This window comes from Rhinopithecus bieti, unplaced genomic scaffold (assembly GCF_001698545.2).
Source record: "Rhinopithecus bieti isolate Rb0 unplaced genomic scaffold, ASM169854v2 scaffold_9899, whole genome shotgun sequence".
Taxonomy (NCBI): domain Eukaryota; kingdom Metazoa; phylum Chordata; class Mammalia; order Primates; family Cercopithecidae; genus Rhinopithecus; species Rhinopithecus bieti.
The window spans coordinates 4,187,453-4,207,780 of record NW_016806979.1 but is presented as its reverse complement, the minus strand read 5'-3'; the positions used below and the strand labels follow the sequence as shown (position 1 = coordinate 4,207,780).

Here is a 20,328-nt window from a genome sequence, read left to right as displayed (position 1 = left end):
TATATATATATATATTTTTTTTTTTAGCAGAGATGGGGTTTTACCATGTTGGCTAGGCTGGTCTTGAACTCCTGACCTCAAGTGATTCCCCTGCCTCAACCTCCCAAAGTGCTAGGATTACAGGTGTGAGCGACTGCATCCAGCCCAAGATATGTTTTAGGAAGCCACCAGTTGGATCATCTGTAAGCAACTCACTAGAAGCTTCTAGCATCCTCCACAAATTTGACAACTGAGAAATGTGGCTGGGGAATCATGATTTGGGTCCGAAGAAGTGAAAGCAACAATCCTCAGGGTGTTGTTTCTTGAGAGAAGAAGGTAAACAGCAGGAATGTGGCTGAGGCGTCCAAATCTCGGGGGGGATGAGTTCTCAGGAGAGATGAACCTGAGACAAAGCCGTTTGTCCTGGGCTGGAAGGATCCTGGAAAGGTCATCTGGTCCCTGACTCAGGGAAGGGAAGCATTCTTCCCGCAGATATGTTCTCAACCACAGTCCACCGCCAATCCCTGCCTCCAACCATTTTTGGAGTCCATCTTCTCAGCCCTTGAGGGTTAATTTTACGTCAGCTTGACGGGCTAAGGGATGCTCAGATAGCTGGGAAAACGTGATTTCTGGGTGGGTCTGGGAGGGTGTCCTGGGAAGAGACCAGCATCTGAACCGGGGGACTGAGTAAGAAGATCCCTCCTCGCCAGGGTGGGCACCACCATTCAATCTGTAGAAAGCCCCGACAGAACAAAAAGGCAGAGGCAGAGGCAGGCAAACCCTCTCTCTGCAAGAGCTGGGACATCCAGGTCGGACGCAGTGGCTCACGCCTGTAATCCCAGCCCTTTGGGAAGCTGAGATGGGTGGATCACCTGAGGTCAGGAGTTCGAGACCAGCCTGGCCAACATGGTGAAACCCCAACTCTACTAAAAATACAAAAATGACCCGGGCGTGGTGGTGCACACCTGTAGTGCCAGCTACTCAGGAGGCTAAGGCAGGAGAATCACTTGAACCGGCGAGGCAGAGGTTGCAGTGAGCTGAAATCACACCACTGAACTCCAGCCTGGGCAACAAAGTAAGACTCCATCTCAAAAAAAAAAAAAAAAAAGAGAGAGTTGGGACTTCCATCTTCTGCTTTGGACCTCAGGCCTTTGGGCTCTAGGACTTACCCCAGTGGCTGCCCCGCTTCTCAGGCTTTTGCATTACAGCACCAGTGACCCTGCTGCTCCAGCTTGCAGACAGTGGATTACAGGACCTCCCAGCCTTCATACATGCATGAGCCAATTCCCACATAAATCCCATCTAACACAGCGGGATGGAGCCTGTTGGTTCTGTTTCTCTGGGAAACCCTAATACGGCCCTATCGATACAAAATCTTCTATATGCTTCTTCTTTGGAGAAGATCCCTACATCTTTGATCCTCTCAGCGTGGCCTTGACGCCCCCCTAACGCAAGGGGAAAGGTTCTAGTGAGGAGGAAATAGCATGGGGCCCAACAGGATGGCACGCTGGGCCTTCGATGGCCCTTGCGGAATGTCCAGCACGACTCCCAAGTGCTCTTCAGGTCTTTTCTGGACTGAGGACATCTCTCTCAAGCCCGGGTTCTCCTGATGCTGCTTTGGCAAGCCCTAGAAGGCAGTCCCATCCCCTGGATTAATCCGCTAAATGGTCTCTCTGGCATGGCATTCACCATTGGCCTAAGGCCAACTCAGCCTTGAGAGTCTGGTTCCGTACCACTGTTGACTGCAATTTGACCCACATTTTAGCAAACGCTAACTTTCAAAAATTACAGGTACAGGCAGACCTCAGATATATTGTGGGTTCAGTTCCTGCAGAATCACAATAAAGTGAATATTGCAATAAAGTGAGTCACATGACTCTTTTGGTTTCCTAGTGCATATAAATGTTATGTTTACATTTTACAGTAGCCCAGTAAGTGTGCAATAACATTATGTCTTATCAAACAATGCATACACTTTAATTTACATTGGCCAGAGGCAGTGGCTCACGTCTGGCATCCCAGCACTTTAGGAAGCCAAGGCAGGTGGATGGCTTGACCCCAGGAGTTTGAGAACAGCCAGGCAACACAGTGAGATCCTACCTCTACAAAAACTAAAAATAGCCAGGCATAGTGGTATGTATCTGCACTCCCAGCTACTCAGGAGGCTGAGGCGAAGGATGGCTTAAGCCCAGAAGTTCGAGGCTGCAGTAAGCTAAGATCATGCAACTGCACTCCAGCTTGAGTGACAGAGCAAGGTCCTGTCTCAAAAAAAAGAAAAACCTAAAATTTGAAGAAATAAAAATAAAAATACTTTATTGCTTGAAAATGCTAATGATCATCTCGACCTCAGTGAGTCCTAATCTTTTTGCCGGTGGAGGTTCTTGCCTCCTGATGGCTGCTGACTGATCAGGGTGGTGGTTGCTGAAGATTGGGGTTGGCTGCGGCAATTTCTTTTTTTCTTTTTTTTTTGAGACGGAGTCTCGCTTGTTGCCCAGGCTGGAATGCAGTGGTATGATCTCAGCTCACTGTAACCTCCATCTCCCGGGTTCAGGCAATTCTTGTGCTTCAGCCTCCCGAGTAGCTGGGATTACAGGAATGTGCCACCATGCCTGGCTAATTTTTGTATTTTTAGTAGAGACGGGGTTTCACCATGCTGGCCAGGCTGGTCTCCAACTCCTGACCTCAGGTGATTCTCCAGCCTCAGCCTCCCAAAGTGCTGGGATTACAGGCATGAGACACTGTGTCTGGCTGGCTGTTCCACTTTCTTATTACTTGTGTGTCCACTGGGAGTAGCATTTTTAAATTTCCTTCACACTCACAACTTGGCTGTTTGGCACAAGAGGCCTAGCTCTCAGCCTATCTTGGCTTTCAACACACCTTCCTCCCTAAGCTTAATCATTCCTAGCTTTTGATTTAAAGTGAGAGACATCTTGCTCTGTCTCTCAAGCCTGAATGCGATGGTGTGATCTTGGCTCACTGCAGCCTGGAACTCTCAGGCTCAAGTGATCCTCCCGCCTCAGCTTCCTGAGTAGCTAGGACTACAGGCATGTGCCACCATACCCAGCTAAGTTATTTAATTTTTTGAGGAGACAGGGTCTGTCATGTTGCCCAGGCTGGTCTCGAACTCCTGGCCTCAAGGTGATCCCCCTGCCTCAGCTTCCCAAAGTGCTGGAATTACAGGCATGAGTCCCCATGCCCAGTCCCATTATAGGGTAATTAATTGGTCTAAGACCAATATTGTTGTGTCTCGCGAAAGAGGAGGCCTAAGCAGAGGGAGAGAGACCAGAAGCCGCCAGTCAGCCAGTTGGTGGAGTCATCTGAACACAGACAACACAGATCAATTAACTTTGCCATCTCATGTGGGCACAGTTCATGGTGCCCCAGAACAATGACAACAGTAACATCAAAGACCACTGATCACAGATCACCATAACAGGTATAATAATAATGAAAAACCTTGAAGTAGCGCAAGAGTTATTAAAATGTGACACAAACACACAAAGTGAACACATGCTGTGGGAAGAAAATGGCACCGACGGACTCGCTCAACTCAGAGTTGAACCGGTCATGATATTCAATTCATAAAACTGCAGGATCTGCAGAGCACAGTATAGTGAAGCCCAGTAAAACAGGTGCACCCAGGGAATTCACGTTCATTCTAGAGCAACTGGAAAATACACACTTGCCAAAGAAAGTCTAATGTCCCCTCAGGTGTCCAAACATTCTGGCCAGGTGCGGTGGCTCACGTCTGTAGTCCCAGCACTTTGGGAGGCCAAGGTGGGAGGATCGCTTGAGCTCAGGAGTGTGAGACCAGCCTGAACAACATGGTGAGATCCCATCTCTACTAAAAATACAAAAACTTAGCCAGGCGGTGTGTGTCTGTGGTCCCAGCTACTCAGGAGGCAGAGGTGGGAGGATTGCTTCAGCCCAGGGAGCAGAGGTTGCAATGAGTGGAGATCGCACCACTGCACTCCAGCCTGGGTAACAAAGCAAGACACTGTCTCAAAAAAAAAAAAAGAAAAGAAAAAAGAAAAGGAAAGAAAGAAAGAAAAGAAAAAACTATACCATGTGATGCCTGCAGAGCATCTGATGCTGTGATTTATTTAACCAAGCCCCTGCTACTGTATATATAGGTGTTTCTAACATTTCCCTAACACAAGCAAGATGGACATGAATATCCTCGCAGCTAAATACTTCCATGTGTCCTAAATTATTTCCCTCAGAAAAACTCTGAGATATAGGGATGCCTAATCAAAGGGAAGACTTAAAGTCCTTGATCATTGCTGCCAAAATGCCCTTCCACGCCTCTAAACTACTCAAGTTAAGGCAAAATATACCTGTCGCCAAGCTCTTCCCAGGACAACGCGCCTCTTGGCCCAAAGGAGCAGAGCGATGTTAACTCCAAAGCTGTGAAATCTAATCCTCTTCCCGGAGACTCGAGCCAGGATCATTCCCCTTGGATTCCCAGCACTGCCACTCTGTAAGTGACCTTGGGCAAGTCATCGGCTGCTCCCCATCCCAACACCTCCCTCACCTCCCGCACAGAACCATTGTAAATAAGGAAGATGTGAAGTCCTTTGTGCTGAAAAGCCCTCAGCAATATCTTTATGCATTTGCCTGGGTGTTTCACCCCTGCTTTCCAGAACTAGTGCACAGAAGGGAAGACCACCACAGACTGTTCCTTTATTCCCTGCCCTGGAGCCAACTGGGCCAAGCGGACAAGACCTCACAATGGAAAGTCAGGGGCCAGCGATGCTCATCCCAGCTCCACCCTGACCCCATTCCTCTTGGTATACTCAGTTTCTGCCTGGACCAGGGCAGGCTGGTCCTTGGCTTCTGGGGACAGCTCAGGATTGAGGATGAAATGCGAGGAACACCCCCAGAAGAGAAAGTGCTGAACCAGGAGCCCAGGAGAGTCATCTGTGTGCATGGCCGTCTAAGCCTTTGCCCCCAAAGAGGTAGGCAGGTCAGGCGCAGTGGCTCACGCCTGAAATCTTAGCACTTTGGGAGGCTGAGGCGGGAGGATCACTTGAACCCAGGAGTTCGAGACCAGACTGGGCAACATAGTAAGATCTGGTTTCTAAACACAAAAGTAATTTTACAAATTAGCCAAGCATGGTAGCATACACCTGCAATCCCAGCTACTCGGGAGGCTGAAGTGTGAGGACTGTTTGAGCCCAGGAGGTTAAAGCTGCAGTGAGCTAGGATCACGCCACTGCACTCCAGCCTGGTGACAGAGCAAGAGCCTCGTCTCTTAAAAACAAAGCTAAATCAAGGAGCTCACGTGTCCCCCAGAGCTCTCCTGTCACAGTGTCAGCACATACCTTCTGAGCATAATCCGCCCCCAGACCTGAAGCCCATGAATGACCCCCCCCACCCAGTCCTTTCTCCCTAATGTCACATAAGGTGATGTGTCACTGAAGCACCCTGTACCCCATCTGACACGGTACCAGAGGCCTGGCCATGGTGTAGCTGGATCCCCAGCTGCTGTGTGACTGTGGGCAAATGGATTATGTCACCTTCATAGTGTTAGAGAGACCCCGTGGTGACGAATGTCCTCTGTACCTAGGGTCACTGTAAGGCTCAGGTCTCATGGGGTTTCTGTACATGCTCTAGACATGCAGCGTCATGCTACCGACACTCCAAGTACCCGGCCTTGCTGGTACTCCTGGCTTTCTCCCTTGTTCCCACCCCTACCCCCAACATGACGGGACCCAGGCCGGGCACTGTGACCCAGGCAGTGTGGATTCTCAATTAGCTGGAGGAGACAGGGCACTAGGCACAGAAAAGGCAGAATCACACACCCGGAGGTAGAGTGTCCGTCTAGTATGGGGACCCAGTGTGACGCGTTAAGGAACACACCTGCCGTCCTTTTGGGAGCTGGGCTGGGCCTTTCTTTCTAATGGACACATAATAATTGTAATATTTATGGTGTATATAGTGATGTTTATTTATTTATTTTTTTTGAGACGGAGTCTGGCTCTGTCTCCCAGGCTGGAGTGCAGTGGCCGGATCTCAGCTCACTGCAAACTCCGCCTCCCGGGATTACCACATTCTCCTGCCTCGGCCTCCTGAGTAGCTGGGACTACAGGCGCCCGCCACCTTGTCCCCGGCTAGTGTTTTGTATTTTTTAGTAGAGACGGGGTTTCACCGTGTTAGCCAGGATGGTCTCGATCTCCTGACCTAGTGATCCGCCCATCTCAGCCTCCCAAAGTGCTGGGATTACAGGCTTGAGCCACTGCGCCCGGCCTATAGTGATGTTTAGATACATACAATGTATAGTGATCAGATCAGGGTAATTAGCACAGCCATTATCTCGAGCATTTCTTTCTTTATGGTAGGAACATTCAATGTCCTCCGAGCTATTTGAAACTATACAATATACTATTGTTAATTTCTTTTACTTCTTCTTCTTCTTTTTTTTTTTTTTTAAGACACAGAGTCTCACTCTGTAGCCCAGGGTAGAGTACGGTGGCGTGATCTCGGCTCACTGCAACCTCCACCTCCCGGGTTCAAGCGATTCTCCTGCCTCAGCCTCCCGAGTAGCTGGGACCATGGGTGCGCACCACTATGCCTGGCTAATTTTTATATTTTTAGTAGGGATGGGGTTTCACCATTTTGGCCAGGCTGGTCTCGAACTCCTGGTCTCAGGTGATCTACCCACCTTGGCCCCCTAAAGTGTTGGGATTAAAGGTGTGAGCCACCGCCTGGCCTATTGTTAATTACATTAATCCAACAGTGACATGGAACACTATAACTCATTCCTCCTATCTAGCTGTAATTTTGTATCCTTTAACAAATCTCTCCCTCTCTCCTCCCCCAACCCTTCCCAGACTCTAGTATTCTCTGTTCTACTTTTGACTTCGATGAGATCAACTTTTCTTTTTTTTAGCTTTTGCATATGAGTGAGAACATGCCATGTTTAACTTTCTGTTCCTGGCTTATTTCACTTAACGTCTTCCAGTTCCATTCATATTGCTGCAAATGACAGGATTTTCATTCTGTTTTATGGCTGAGTAGTATTTCATTGTGTAGATGTACCAACATCCACAATGAAATACTATTTCACTCTTTAACCATTCATCTGTTGTTGGACACCGAGGTTGATTCCCTATCTTGGCTATTGTGAACAGTGCTGCCAGGACCATGAGGGTGCAGGTGTCTCTCTGATGCACTGATTCCCTTTCCTTTGGATAAATGCCCAGTCGTGGGACTGCTGGATCATATGGCGGTTCTATTTGCAGTTTTTTGAGGAACCTCCACCATAGTGACTGTACTACTTTACATTCCCACCCACAGCGTATACGAGTTCCCTTTTCTCCCCTTCCTTGCCTGAGCTGGGCCTTTCTGACCATCTGTCCCCGTCCCTTGAACTCCTGATCTGGATTGAGGGAAGAAGGGTGGCAGAGGCGAGCTGGGGAGCAGGGAGGAACCAGGCTGTCACAGGAGAAACAGAACCTCGCGAGCCAGCTGTGTGGAATGGAAAGGAGAAGCCGATCTTCCTGCCCCACACTCCTGCCTTTCTTCCTTAAGGGCTCTTGGACAGAGACTGCAGGTTTCTCAGAAGCACTGTCCAGGATCTCAACATTCTACAAGGGGTTGGGACAAACTAACTATCAAGCCCCTCCAGTGCTTTTGTGTTGTTGTTGTTTGTTTGTTTGTTTGTTTGTTTTGGAGACAGAATCTCACTCTGTCGCCCAGGCTGGAGTGCAGTGGCGTGATCTCAGCTCACTGCAACCTCCTCCTGGGTTCAAGTGATTCTCCTGCCTCAGCCTCCCAAGTAGCTGGGATTACAGGTGCCCGCCACCACACTCAGCTAATTTAAAAAATATTTTTAGTAGAGATGGGGTTTTGCCATATTGGGCAGGCTTGTTTCAAACTCCTGACCTCAAGTGATCCGCTACCACGGCCTCCAAAAGTGCTGAGATTACAGGTGTGAGCCACCATGCTCGGCCTCCACTTGACTCACTCATCGAAAATTTAATATTGGCTAGGCATGGTGGCTCACACCTATAATCCCAACACTTTGGGAGGCCGAGGCAGGCGGATCATTTGAGGTCAGGAGTTCAAGACCAGCCAGGCTAACATGATGAAATTCTATCTCTACTAAAAAGACAAAAAAAAAAAAAAATTTAGCTGGGCATGGTGGCACATGCCTGTAATCTCAGCTACTGGGGAGGCTGAGGCAGGAGAATTGCTTGAAGCCGGGAGACAGGATGCAGTGAGCCGAGACTGTGACATTGCACTCCAGCCTGGGCGACAGAGTGAGACTCTGTCTCAAAGAAAAAAAATCTCCCATGGCACCACACTGAAGGGTCTGATCCTGCTTTTACAGAAGAGGAAACCGAGGCTCAGAGAGGCACACAGTCGGGAATCAGAACCAGCCCTAGCTGACTCCAAAGTCCAGGCTCTTTTCTCCAATACTTTTCGTGTCGTCTCTTTTCTCTGAAACGTCCATTTCCTCATTCGGTCCTTGGTTAAGCAGCAGCTGTTGGCAGGTGCTCTGACCAGGGCCTCCGCTACCACGATGGGCCTTGGCGAAGCCTGCCCCCCTGCCAGTTTGCTTTGCCACGTCTGTGCCAGGAAAGCCCAACCAATCTCTCCCAATTACAGATCAGAAAGGGCCAAACAGACTCTCAACCCAAGCCAGATTCTGTCCCCGAAGATACAGTGTGGGAGTCTCGGTACCCACAGAACATCCCACCACAGAAAGCCAGGCTTCAGCCTGAAAGTCCATCTTCCCCACTCTAGCCCACCCACGCGCTCAAGAGCACAGAAGAGGCAGGTGAAGTCATCGCATCTTCAGTGTCAGCTTGGAGAATGACACCCTGCAGGTTCCACTTCTTCCCAGGCCACCTGCTTGCTTCTGGAAAGCAGGGAGCAGGCAATCGGGGGAGAGAGGAGCCAGCCACACATGGACTGGGAAACCCGGACCTGCGCCATCAGCCCACGATGACTTAGGCTGGGGATCAGAAAAGGTTTCTATGAAGAGTCAGCTGGTAAGTAATTTAGACTTTGAGGTCCATACAGTCCTTGATCACCGCCATTCAACTCTGCTGCTATGGCACAAAAGCCAAGTGGGTTTGGCCTTACCAGTGGGCGTGGCTATGTTCCAATAAAACTTTATTTACAAAAGGCCAGGCACTGTAGCACAAGCCTGTAATCCCAGTACTTTGGTAGTCCAAGGCAGGCAGATCACCTGAGGTTGGGGGTTCCAGACCAGCCTGGCCAACATAGTGAAACCCTGTCTCTACTAAAATACAAAATTAGCTGGGTATGGTGGCAAAAGAAAAAAAAAAAAATATTTACAACAACAGGTCATCAGCCCAGCAGTGGGTCTAGTTTGCCAACCCCTGGAAAAAGCCAGCAACATTTTGGGAGGCCAATTGCCGGCTACAGGACCTCGCCGTACCAACAAGGGCCAAGACCCATGGCTCTGCAGGAACCTGACAACAGCGTTTGACCTGAGTCTATCTGGGGAAACGTCAGATGAACCCACGTCAAGGCCCTGCTCTGGAAGCTGCAAAATTAGAGATGACGGCTGTGCGGCTCTGTGAATGTACTCAAACCACTCAAACTGTGCACTTTTGAGGAGGGGCCTCATGGTATGTGAATTCCATCTCAATAAAGCAGCTCAAAAGCAGGCTGGGTGCAGTGGTTCATGCTTGTAATCCCAGTGCTTTGGGAGGCCGAGGTGGGAAGACGGCTTGAGCCCAGGCATTCAAGATCAGACTAGGCAACATGGCAAAACCTCTCTTCTCAACAAAAAATGTAAAAATTAGCTAGGTGTGCTGGCATGCTCCTGTAGTCCCAGCTACTTGAGAGGCTGAAGTAGGAGGTTGAGGCTGTAGTGAGCCATGATCATGCCACTGCACTCCGGCCTGGGTAACAGCAAGAACCTATCTCGGGAGAAAAAAAAAAAAAGACCGGGCACGGTGGCTCACACCTGTAATCCCAGCTACTCTGGAGGCTGAGGCAGGAGAATTGCTTAAATCCAGGAGGCGGAGGTTGCAGTGAGCCAAGATTGCACCACTGTACTCCAGCCTGGGCCAAAGAGAGAAACTCTGTGTCGGGGCCGGGGGCGGGGGGAATTCTAGGCAATGGATACAATCAGGGGCGATTTTTCTTTCTTTTTGCTTAAGTGTCTTTTCTATGATTAACATGTATAGTTGTGTAATTATTTTAAAGTTAGAAGGCATTTGGGACACGAATGGAGAGACAGAGAAGTTTTCTTTAGGATGGAGAGAGGCAGAAGGGACGAATTCCTCTGAGAAGGTGCAAGGGCTGACCTGGGAGAGTGGCCAGCTGCTACTAGCCCTGGGGCCTGATTGACTTCCCCTTGAGTCCTGAGAGGCACAGATTATACCCCAATGTTTTACTGCTTCTTGAGAAGATTATTGGCATTCATCTGCCTTTGAAACTTTGGCTATGCTGTTTTTCTGTTTTGTTTTGTTTTGTTTTGTTTTTTTGAGATGGAGTCTCGCTCTGTCTCTCAGGCTGGAGTACAGTGGCCCGATCTCGGCTCACTGCAACCTCCGCCTCCCGGGTTCAAGTGATTTTCTTGCCTCAGTCTCCTGAAGAGCTGGGATTACAGGCACCCATCACCACACCCAGCTAATTTTTGTATTTTTAGTAGAGATGGGGTTTCATGATGTTGGCCAGGCTGCTCTCAAACTCCTGACCTCAGGTGATCCACCCACCTCGGCCTCCCAAAGTGCTGGGATTACAGGGATGAGTTACCACACCCAGCCAAGCTGTTTTGTTTGTTTGTTTTTTTCTTTATAGACAGAGTCTTGCTCTGTCCCCCAGGCTGGTACAATCATAGCTCACTGCAGCCTCAAACTCCTGGACTCAAGTGATCCTCTCACTTCAGCCTCCCAAGTAGCTAGGACTACAGGCACGTGCCACCACCCCTGGCTAATTTTTAAAATTTTAATTTATTTTATATAGAGATGAGGTCTTGGTACGTTGCCTAGGCTGATCTGGAACTCCTGGGCTCAAGTGATCCTCCCACCTCAGCCTCCCAAAGTGCTGGGATTACAGGCTTGAACCACCGCATCTGGCCAGTCTGGGCCCTTTTTTTTTTTTTTGAGACGGAGTCTTGCGCTGTCACCCAGGCTGGAGTGCAGCGGCATGATCTCAGCTCACTGCAACCTCCACCTCCCGGGTTCAAGCGATTCTCCTGCCTCAGCCTCCTGAGTAGCTGGGATTACAGGTGTGCACCACCACACTCGGCTAATTTTTGGATTTTTAATAGAGACAGGGTTTCACCATATTGGCCAGGCTAGTCTCGAACTCCTGACCTCGTGATCCGCCTGCCTCGGCCTCCCAAAGTGCTGGGATTATAGGTGTGAGCCACTGCGCCTGGCCCAGTCTGGGCTTCTGAAAGTACTACGCTCTGAACATTTTTCTAGGTCATAAACACAAATCTGTAATATCATGTGAAATGTCTGCTCACTCTGTTGCATGAGGTTCAACCCTCATGAACAAGGCCAGCCTCAGGAGCTCCTCTCCCTCCTCAGTGGCTCCATCCATCACCCGTAGAGTTCCAGCCCAGCTCCACAGCCTAGACCATCCTTCCCCAAGCCAATGTCAGTCTGAATCAGCACCATTCTATTGACGCACCTCCTTTTAAAAGCCGTCTCTCTCTTTGTTTTTTTGAGACAGAGTCTCACTCTGTCACCCAGGCAGGAGTGCAGTGGTGCGATGTCAGCTCACTGCAACCTCTGCTTCCCAGGTTCAAGTGATTCTTATGCCTCAGCCTCCTGAGTAGCTGGGATTACAGGCGTTCACCACCACGCCCAGCTATTTTTTTAATTTTTAGTAGAGATGGAGTTTCACCATGTTGGAAAGGCTGGTCTTGAACTCTCGACCTCATGTGATCCACACGCCTCGGCCTCCCCAAGTGCTGAGATTCCAGGCGTGATTCCACCATGCCCGGCCTAAAAGCCATCTCTTCTTTTACTCTATTTCCTAGCCAGCTGACCCTGAGCAGGTTCCTTAGTGGGCCTGTGCCTCGGCTGGATCGTCTGTACAATGGGGATGAGGATAGGGAAGGAAATGGGCTAACACTAGTGAAGAGCAAGAACATACCTCCAAGCCCTCGGCACCTCTGCCAGCTGTTACTGTTGCCACAGGCACCTGTGCCAGCTGTTATTGTTGCCACAGGCACCTCTGCCAGCTGTTATTGTTGCCACAGTCATTATCACTGTGTCATGATTCACCTCCCTGGCTGCTCCCAGGCCTCCCTCAGGGCCGGGTGGGGAGGAACAAGAACACAAAGACAGGGAAAGCCAGGGTTTGATGCAGAAAGAGCTGGTGTCCCCCACTGGCTCCAAGAGCTTCCTGGGAGGCAGGAAATTCGCCTCTCCTTTTTGGCGGTGTGGAAGCGGAGGCAGAGAGAGGCCACCTGTCCCAGATCGCTCTGCTGGACTCAGTCTAGGGCCAGCGTTTGACCGCTGCTCACCCTGTTTGCTATGAATGTCAGTTCCCGTTGCTACTGCTGGCTCCCTTCCCCCTCAATGCCCCGTTTCCTGTTCCCTCCAAGGCCCCGTTACACAATTTCTACTGTCTGCTGAAGTTCTAGCTCAATTCCCTCTCGCCCAGACTTTCTGGTCACCAGATTCCAGCAGAACTCAACAGAGACCTGCACTCGCCTGAGCTCCTGACCAGGTTAGAGGGCAGCTGGCTCCCGGGCACTGGGTCAAGTACCAGAGGCATCTCCCTCTGTGTCCGCCCGCAACCCATGGCCCTGCTCGGGGTCTGCCTTCCGTCTCTTGGGTCTTCCCCAGTGCAGGTGCGAACTCTGCTCCCCTGGTGACTGTGAGCCTCTCAACACCACCTTCCTCCTCAGTGTCATCCCCCTCCTGTCCACCCCTCTCCCCCAGCACAGGGGCCATAAAGCCTTCCCCGGGGTCCCACTCCTGGGTCCTACTGCCCGGCCTCCAGGTTTTGCTGCTCCACCTGGGCTTAAGCCCGGCCACACTTTGTTCTAATCACCCTGTCCCTCTGTGGTACACTCTCTACCACAGCCACCCTGGGCTCCCCCCACCCCCCCAGGATATCTTAGCTCTGATAAGATCCACCCCTCAGGGCCCACAATCTCACCACTGTCTTAACCAGGATAAGAGTCTCTAGCAAGAGGTGCAGCCTGCAGGATGATCTTCGCATTCCTGCGCTCACTTCCCTGAAGACAGGCACCACGGCTTTGGTGTTCCAGACCAGCCTGGCCAACAGGGTGAAACCCCATCTCTACTAAAAATACAAAAATTAGCCGGGTGTGGCATGGCGGTGCGCACCTGTAATCCCAGCTACTGGGGAGGCTGAGGCAGGAGAATTGCTTGAACCCAGCAGGCAGAGGTTGCAGTGAGCCAAGATCACACCATTGCACTCCAGCCTGAGCAACAGAGCGACACTCCATCTCAAAAAAACTAAATTCCTTGAAACACTTGCCATAGTATTTTTGTGTGTGGTGGGCACCCAAATTCTACTGTAAAACAAAATATAAAAACCCCTAAGCAAACAAATTCCATAAGAAGCAGGTATTTAAGACATAGACACCAGGCCCTTCCTAACTGTTGAGGTCTGGAGTTCCTTCAGGCCATGTGTGGTCCAGCTCTGATCAGAGTTTCAGACGAAAAAGCAGCTGCCGTCTACCAAGGATGCCTTCCCCATGGAAGACAACCACAGAACCTCCCAGGTCTTTGGAGCCATCCCTGAGACCAGCTAGGAGGCCAAAGGACACTGTTGGCATCTTTTCCCCAGAGCTGGTTACAGATCTGCCTCGCCCCCACCCAACCCCATGATGGTAATGTCTGAGCAGACCCTGGCTACCCAGGGCAGCCAAGTGCAGAATGAGGGTGCAAGAGGAGAGAAAGGCAAGATCGTTACCACTGCTCAGCTCTGAGACCAGGCAGATACTCATAGCAAACAGAAGACTTGAAACCTATAAGAAGACCCTTTTAAATGGCAGTGACTTAACCTTCGGAGGGCCACACGCCCCTTTGAGAAGTTGGCGGCTGCCACTGTCCACAAAAAAAAACATGTACACACGTGCGTGCACACACACACAACTTCACTTACAGTTTCTGGGCTTGTGACCACCCCTCAGCCCACCAGGCCTATCTCTGGCTGGGTGTTCATACGCTCTGAGTTAAGACCCCTCTTTTATAAAGACTGTTCCTCAACTTGCTTCTTAGAGCAAACACACTCTCAACCTGACTTGCTGGGGCTCCAGAAGCTTTCCCTGGGCTCCAGTGTGACCTGGCTGACGGGGGAGTAGCTCAGCCCTCAGTTGTAAGGTGGGGGTCATCGGGGCTGGGTCTCTGTGCCCTTTCCTCTGCTTCTGGACAGCCACGCCCCAACAAATGCACAAGGGCACCAGGGCGTCAGGGCACAGGCACTGGGGGCTCCAGCCCACTCAGGTTGCAGGGTCCAGGCAGGTCCTGAGGACACCAGCTTCATCCTGCCTGCCACTCTGAGACATCCATGCTCCTGACCATCTCCCCATTGGGAAGTCTGGGTCTGCCCCCCTTCCCTCCTCCCAGCAATCTCAGGGCAGCTCATCTGCCTGCTTACCCCGCCCCCCGACACTGAGGTGGTCAGAGTCTCCACACTTTCTGTTCAGACCCAAGGGCAACAAAAACAAAACCTTGGCCAAGCACTCAAATATATCTGATATATTTAATGAATATCAGATATTCATTAAAAAATTATACATAGGCCGGGCACCGTGGCTCACGCCTGTAATCCCAGCACTTTGGGAGGCCAAGATGGGCAGATCACTTGAGCTCAGGAGTTCGAGACCAGCCTGGGCAACATGGCGAAACCCCATCTCTACAAAAAATTCAAAAAATTAGCTGGGCGTGGTGGCTGCTTGGGAGACTGAGGTAGCTGGATCGCTTGGGCCCAGGAAGTTGAGGCTGCAGTGATCTGTGATTGTACCACTGGACTCCGGCCTGGGTGACAGAGCGAGACTCCATCTCAAGAAAAAGTAAAAGACCATTCTAGCCATGCAACCACTTGCCCTCAGTCCCTGGTTTGTGAGCCTGTGCATGCACCGGGGGACAGAGGGAGCGTCCAGAGCACGCTCCTCTCCTGCCCCAGCCACTGCCACGTCTGCCTGTCTTGGCTTCCTTCTTATCTCCTCCTCCCTACTATTGCATCCGTCCTCGCAGCTGCCTGAGAAGCCTTAGGCAGACCTCTTGGTTGTTTCGGAACCCACGAGATTCAACCCTACATGCGACCCCCACTTCATCGAGTCAGTGGTTCTGCGTCAGGACCGAGGCGGCACACTGTTCAAAACCAAGCTAAAGAGCCCCAGTTCTCCCCACAGCTCCCTCCTCAACCTACCATGGGGCCTTCTATCCTCACCTCTTGCAAATGCATTTCACATTGTTACATGATTACTTCTGAATTTTGGTTATTTCGAAAGTTTATCTGTTGTTAATTATTTACCCAAACCACATTGACTGGACTGACTTTATACCACAGCCTGGCAGTTGAGAAGGGGAGGCCTGCTCACCACGCCCTGCAGCGGGAACCCCCTTCCACACTGCCTGGTGCCTTGATGTACAGTTCCACCCCCTGCCTCCCCCACGACAGGGGTAATGTCTTGCTTCTCCCTTACATCCCCTGGGGCAGAGGCAGCCACTCCATAATTGCTTGTTGAAACACAGACAAGCCCGATACAAAAATCCAGATGAACAAAACTAACAATACAGATCAATCACATACTTTGCACAACAAGTTGCCGACAGTTTCTTTAAAAAGCGCCACCCCTGCCCCCTTACATGGAAGGCCTGACCCAGCTCACGTGAATCTGATGCTGTGTTGCTTTTCCTGAGCACGTGTCCTGAAGACAGAGCCATTTTTGACTGCGTGCTGCCTGTTTTCTGGGGTGGCCCCTACTATCTCTCTGGTCCCTGTCCCTGTGTCCCACAGGAACCATGTTTCCCTTGGCTGTTCACCCCAGGAAACAGCAGGTGTTCCCCTCTTGGCTGTGGACCCTCTCTAGCTGGAGCTGGACATCTTGGGGGAGTTTGCAGAGGGCAGTTTCTGGAGATGGGAACATGTGGGGCAGATGTCATCATAGAGGTCTTCTAGGATAATGTGGCTTTAGGTACCACCATCCAAGCCAGAGAAGAGGTTTCATTCTCTGCATCCAGAGAGCTCCTGGCTTTACCCTTGAGTCCAGAAACCAGCCCAAGCAGCCTGAGTCTGCCAAGTAGCTCAGCTGGCTAAGTGGCTCCAGGCATGGTACTGCCTGAATGGTGAGCCCAAAGCTAATTTCCAGCCAGATCCCTGTAGCTGTGCAGGCTGGCAGTAGATGTGAAGGATTTCACTGGGTGAGAGGGAGCCGGGCCAGCAGCGCGTTTGAATAGTGCTGTAACTGAGACACAAAATGCTTCCCGTTTGTGCTGGTCTTGCTGGAAAGGATGAGGACCTGGGGCCTTCTAGGAAGAAACCAGGTCATCTCTTACCATCCCTTATCCTAAACATCACCACCTCATAATGAATTATCTTTGCCGACCACAGTTCCAGTCCTACCAGCTGCAAGAGCTGCTAGGGAGATACCTCCCAGAAATCCTTAGCCGGGCAGACAGAAATCTGACTGTTTCTTAAGCCAGTTGCCTCTTGTAGACACCAAGCCATTTAACAAGCCTGCATGCAGCCAAGAGTAAAAGGAGCCAGCTCGCCACATAACAAGCCTGCCTTTATTAACTCCCACTGTACCCCCTTTCTGAGACCCCTGAATCACAGCCCTGGTTAACTCACCTGTGGGCCTTTTAAAACAGCAAAAGCCGAAGTCTGAGCCAGACCCTCTGTATCTGCAAAGGGACCCAGACCTGAGTAATCTTTAAGAATCTTCCAGGCAATTCTGCTCTAAGCCAGAATGGGGAACCATCGCTGAGAAAGTCACAAACCTGCATCGCTTTAAGGAGAATCGAACACTGGAGAATAGACAGACCACTGTCGTCCCTGTGGGATTTGTTCCGGGGCCCTACGCTGGGATGTCCTGGGTTGTTTATCCCAAGTTCGTTGAGCACGGAAAGGGTGACTGGGAATAAGAGACGGTAGCCTGGATGTACTGGGTCGAATTGTGTCCCCCTCAAATGCACATCTACTCAGATCCTATGAATATGACCTTATTTGGAAATAGGGTATTTGCTGATATATCAAGATGAAGTCATACTGGATTAGGGTGGGCCCTAAATCCAATGGCTGCTGTCCTTATAAGAAGAAGGAAATTTGGCCGGGCGCGGCGGCTCACACTTGTAATCCCAGCACTTTGGGAGGCTGAGGCAGGTGGATCACCTGAGGCCAGGAGTTCGAGACCAGCCTGGCCAACATGGTGAATCCCTGTCTCTACTAAAAATACAAAAAATTAGCCGGGTATGGTGGCAGGTGCCTGTAATCCCAGCTACTCGGGAGGCTGAGGCAGGAGAATTGCCTGAACCCAGGAGGCGGAGGCTGCCATGAGCCAAGATCTTGCTACTGCACTCCAGCCTGGCTGTCTCAAAAAAAAAAAAAAAAGAAAGAAAAGAAAGAAAGAAAGAAAGAAAAAGGGAACAGGGAAATTTGGACACAGAGACACCCAAGAGAGAAGCCCATGTGAAGACAGAGGCCGAAATGGAAGTGATGTGTCTACAAACCAAGGAACATCAAGGAGAGAGGCCTGAAAGAGATTCTCCCTCCCAGCCTTGGAAGGAACCAGCTCTGCGGACGCCTTTTCGGACTTCTAGCCCCCTGAGCTACAGAGAATCCATTCCTGTTCTTTTAAGACTCCTGGTTTGTGGTCATCTGTCACAGCAGCCACAGGAAGCGAATGCCCTGAGCTCTGCAGTGCACCTCTGGCATCTGACTGGGCCTCTGAGCTGGGATGGGGTGAAAAGTTTTAGCTAAAGGATGATGTTGATGCAAAGATTTAGACACGAATGCCAGGCAACCCAGGAAAAGGAGAGTGCTGCGCCAAGCATGAAGGAGGCAGGAGGCACGAACTGCAGCCCTCCGCCCTCTGCCATCCTGGATCCACACCCCACGCAGAAACAGCTCCCAGCTTAGTGGCCGCCTTAACTTATGCCAAGCAAGGACAGAGTGGCTGCCTGGACATTCTCCCACACAGCTGAGGAGTGTTGGGGGGGGGCGGGGCGGAGCGAGGAGGAGGGTCCCAAGGCCCAACTCCTACGAATCCACCTCCCAAGTCCTTCTTGGGGCAGCCTCCTTCTGGGCCTTGGCTACATCCTGCCCCACCTGGTGCTGGTCAGCCAAGGAGCCTGGACAGGCCCGCACTCCCCATGGACCCCCAGAGAAAGGCCCATTATGGCTCCTTCATCAAAGGAGCCTCTCCTTCACCCCCAAATCTTGCTGAGCACCAAGGCTAAACTGGAGAAAAGACCTCGTTTCCCCCAAACTGGGTTTAGTGGAAACTGTGACATAGGCACACGCCGCGCCTTCCACCCATGAGGCCTGAGCCACCTGAGACCTGCGATCCCAACAGATTGGCGCAACTGAAAACTTCCCCAGCTGGGCAGGCAGCGCCCAGGGCTAACCGGAGTGGGGCAAGAAGCCGTGGGTGGGTATAGGAAGGGCGTGGCTGACAGCAGGAGAAACAGAAACTCCTACCTCCAGTCTGGGCAGGTGAGGGGGCCCCCGCCTTGCTCCATCTGCCCTGGACAGGCCACTGGACTGAGACTCAGACATAAGGAGGAAGGAGGGCAGGGGGCTCTGAGACCACTTTCTGTGTAGCCAGACCTGCCCCAGGAAAACCATGCTGACCAGCACCAGTGCTGCAGAGGCTTGAGGTGTAGGACCACGGTGGAAACTTCGGGCCAGCGGGTTCCTCCCATTTCTGCTGGTCCTCCATGGATCAGAACAAATAACTGGGCCCCTCCTCCCTCCCCCCATGGCGCCTGTCTTTTGGGGGCTAGGAGTCCTGAGGTCACGGGTATTTGCTGGGGAATCTCAGCCACACAGTCCCACGTGCCGGGTCCAGTCACCAAAGTCTCCAGCTTTTGTGGACGTCCCGAAAAGGCGGAACATTCGGGGGTCCCGGTCCCTGCCCAGCCAGTTTGCAGGGCCTCCTGGGCAGGGCACGAAAAAGGAGCCAGGCCAGGGGACGCCACCGGCGTTTCTCACCTGCCCCTCGGGGTCTGTAGAACCTGCCTCGGGTAGGGCGGGCTTCCATCTCGTCCTGGCTTGATCGGGAAGCCCCCAAATGGGGCTGGTGGGAGAAGCCCCGGTAGAGAGGCCCTTCCCCACCCAGCCCCAAGCCCAAAGAAGCCCAACTCCCACCTTATCTGCGAAAGTTTCTTCCTGGGGTCCCCAGTCCTCCAGCCCCCCGCCCCCACGCCGTGTCCCCCAGGCTCCCTGCCCCCAGCGCTGGCATCCCAGGGTGCGCCGCCTGCCAAAAGCCAAACTGGCTCCCTTTCCTGGGGCTGGAGCTGCGGCGGAATTTCGGTGGAATTTTGAGGTTGAGACGCATCTCGGCAAAGAGAGGGAAAGAAAGGGAGAGGAGGGAGGGGAAAGAAAGTCGGCTCTGGGCGTCCACTTGCAAGATTCGAGAAGACGCCGAGGGACCAGGAGGCGGGCGCTGTGGTCCCTCGGCCAGCGGCGGGCGGGCGGGGCGTCCGCGAACCCACGGGGTCGTGGGGAGGTGGGGCCCCGCGCGGGGCGGGGTCGCCGCTCCTTACCTACATCTGCATTGCAAAACGCCTGTTGCGGGTGCACCGGGGAGCAGCTGCAGGCGTCGGCCGGGCGAAGCAGCGTCGCCAGCAGCAGGAGGCCGAGCGCCAGCCGCAGGGTGCGGCCGCGGCGCCCAAATGCGGCCACCGGCGGGACATGGGCGGGCAGGGGCGCCGCGGGGTCCGGCGCTGCTACGCGGCGGGCGGCCGAGGCCGGGCGGGGGCTGAGCCGGGGCGAGGCGGGCCCTCCGCGCAGCTCACCCTCCTCACCTGCCCCTCTCGGCCGCGCCAACTTCTCTCTCTTTGTCCGGGGCGCGAGGGGAGGGCGGGGCGCATTCTCGGCGGGGCGGGCGGGGTGGGGGAAGCGGCGCGAGCGCGACTGCGGCTCCCGGCGGCCGCGCTGCCTTCTACGGATGTGTTTGTGCGGCTCGGGGCCTGCCGCCGTTTTTATTGCGCTCGGAGGCTTTCTGGCCCTCCTCCGGTGGCTTGGCGGCCATGCAGGCTCGGGCGCTCCCAGCCAGGGCCCCTCCATCCCACCTCCGCCCGGCGCTTCCCCCCAGCCCGCGCTTATTGTTGTGCCCGGCCTGGCACGTCGGGGGCTTCCCGCACCACCTGGCGCCCGCGGCCCACACCCGCGCGGGGTCCCGGGACGCCCCAGCCCCCCGAC

General features: G+C 52.5%; 1 protein-coding gene across 1 annotated transcript in view; it reads right to left on the bottom strand.

Annotated features, from left to right (window-relative positions):
• Nucleotides 1–20,081, bottom strand: part of TIMP2 (TIMP metallopeptidase inhibitor 2) — a 75,578-nt gene extending 55,497 nt beyond the window's left edge. Inside the window, exon 1 of the mRNA XM_017879359.1 lies at nt 19,671–20,081. The gene's annotated coding sequence lies outside the window, so the exon portion shown is untranslated. The remainder of the gene's footprint in view (nt 1–19,670) is intronic.
• Nucleotides 20,082–20,328: the final 247 nt, after the last annotated feature.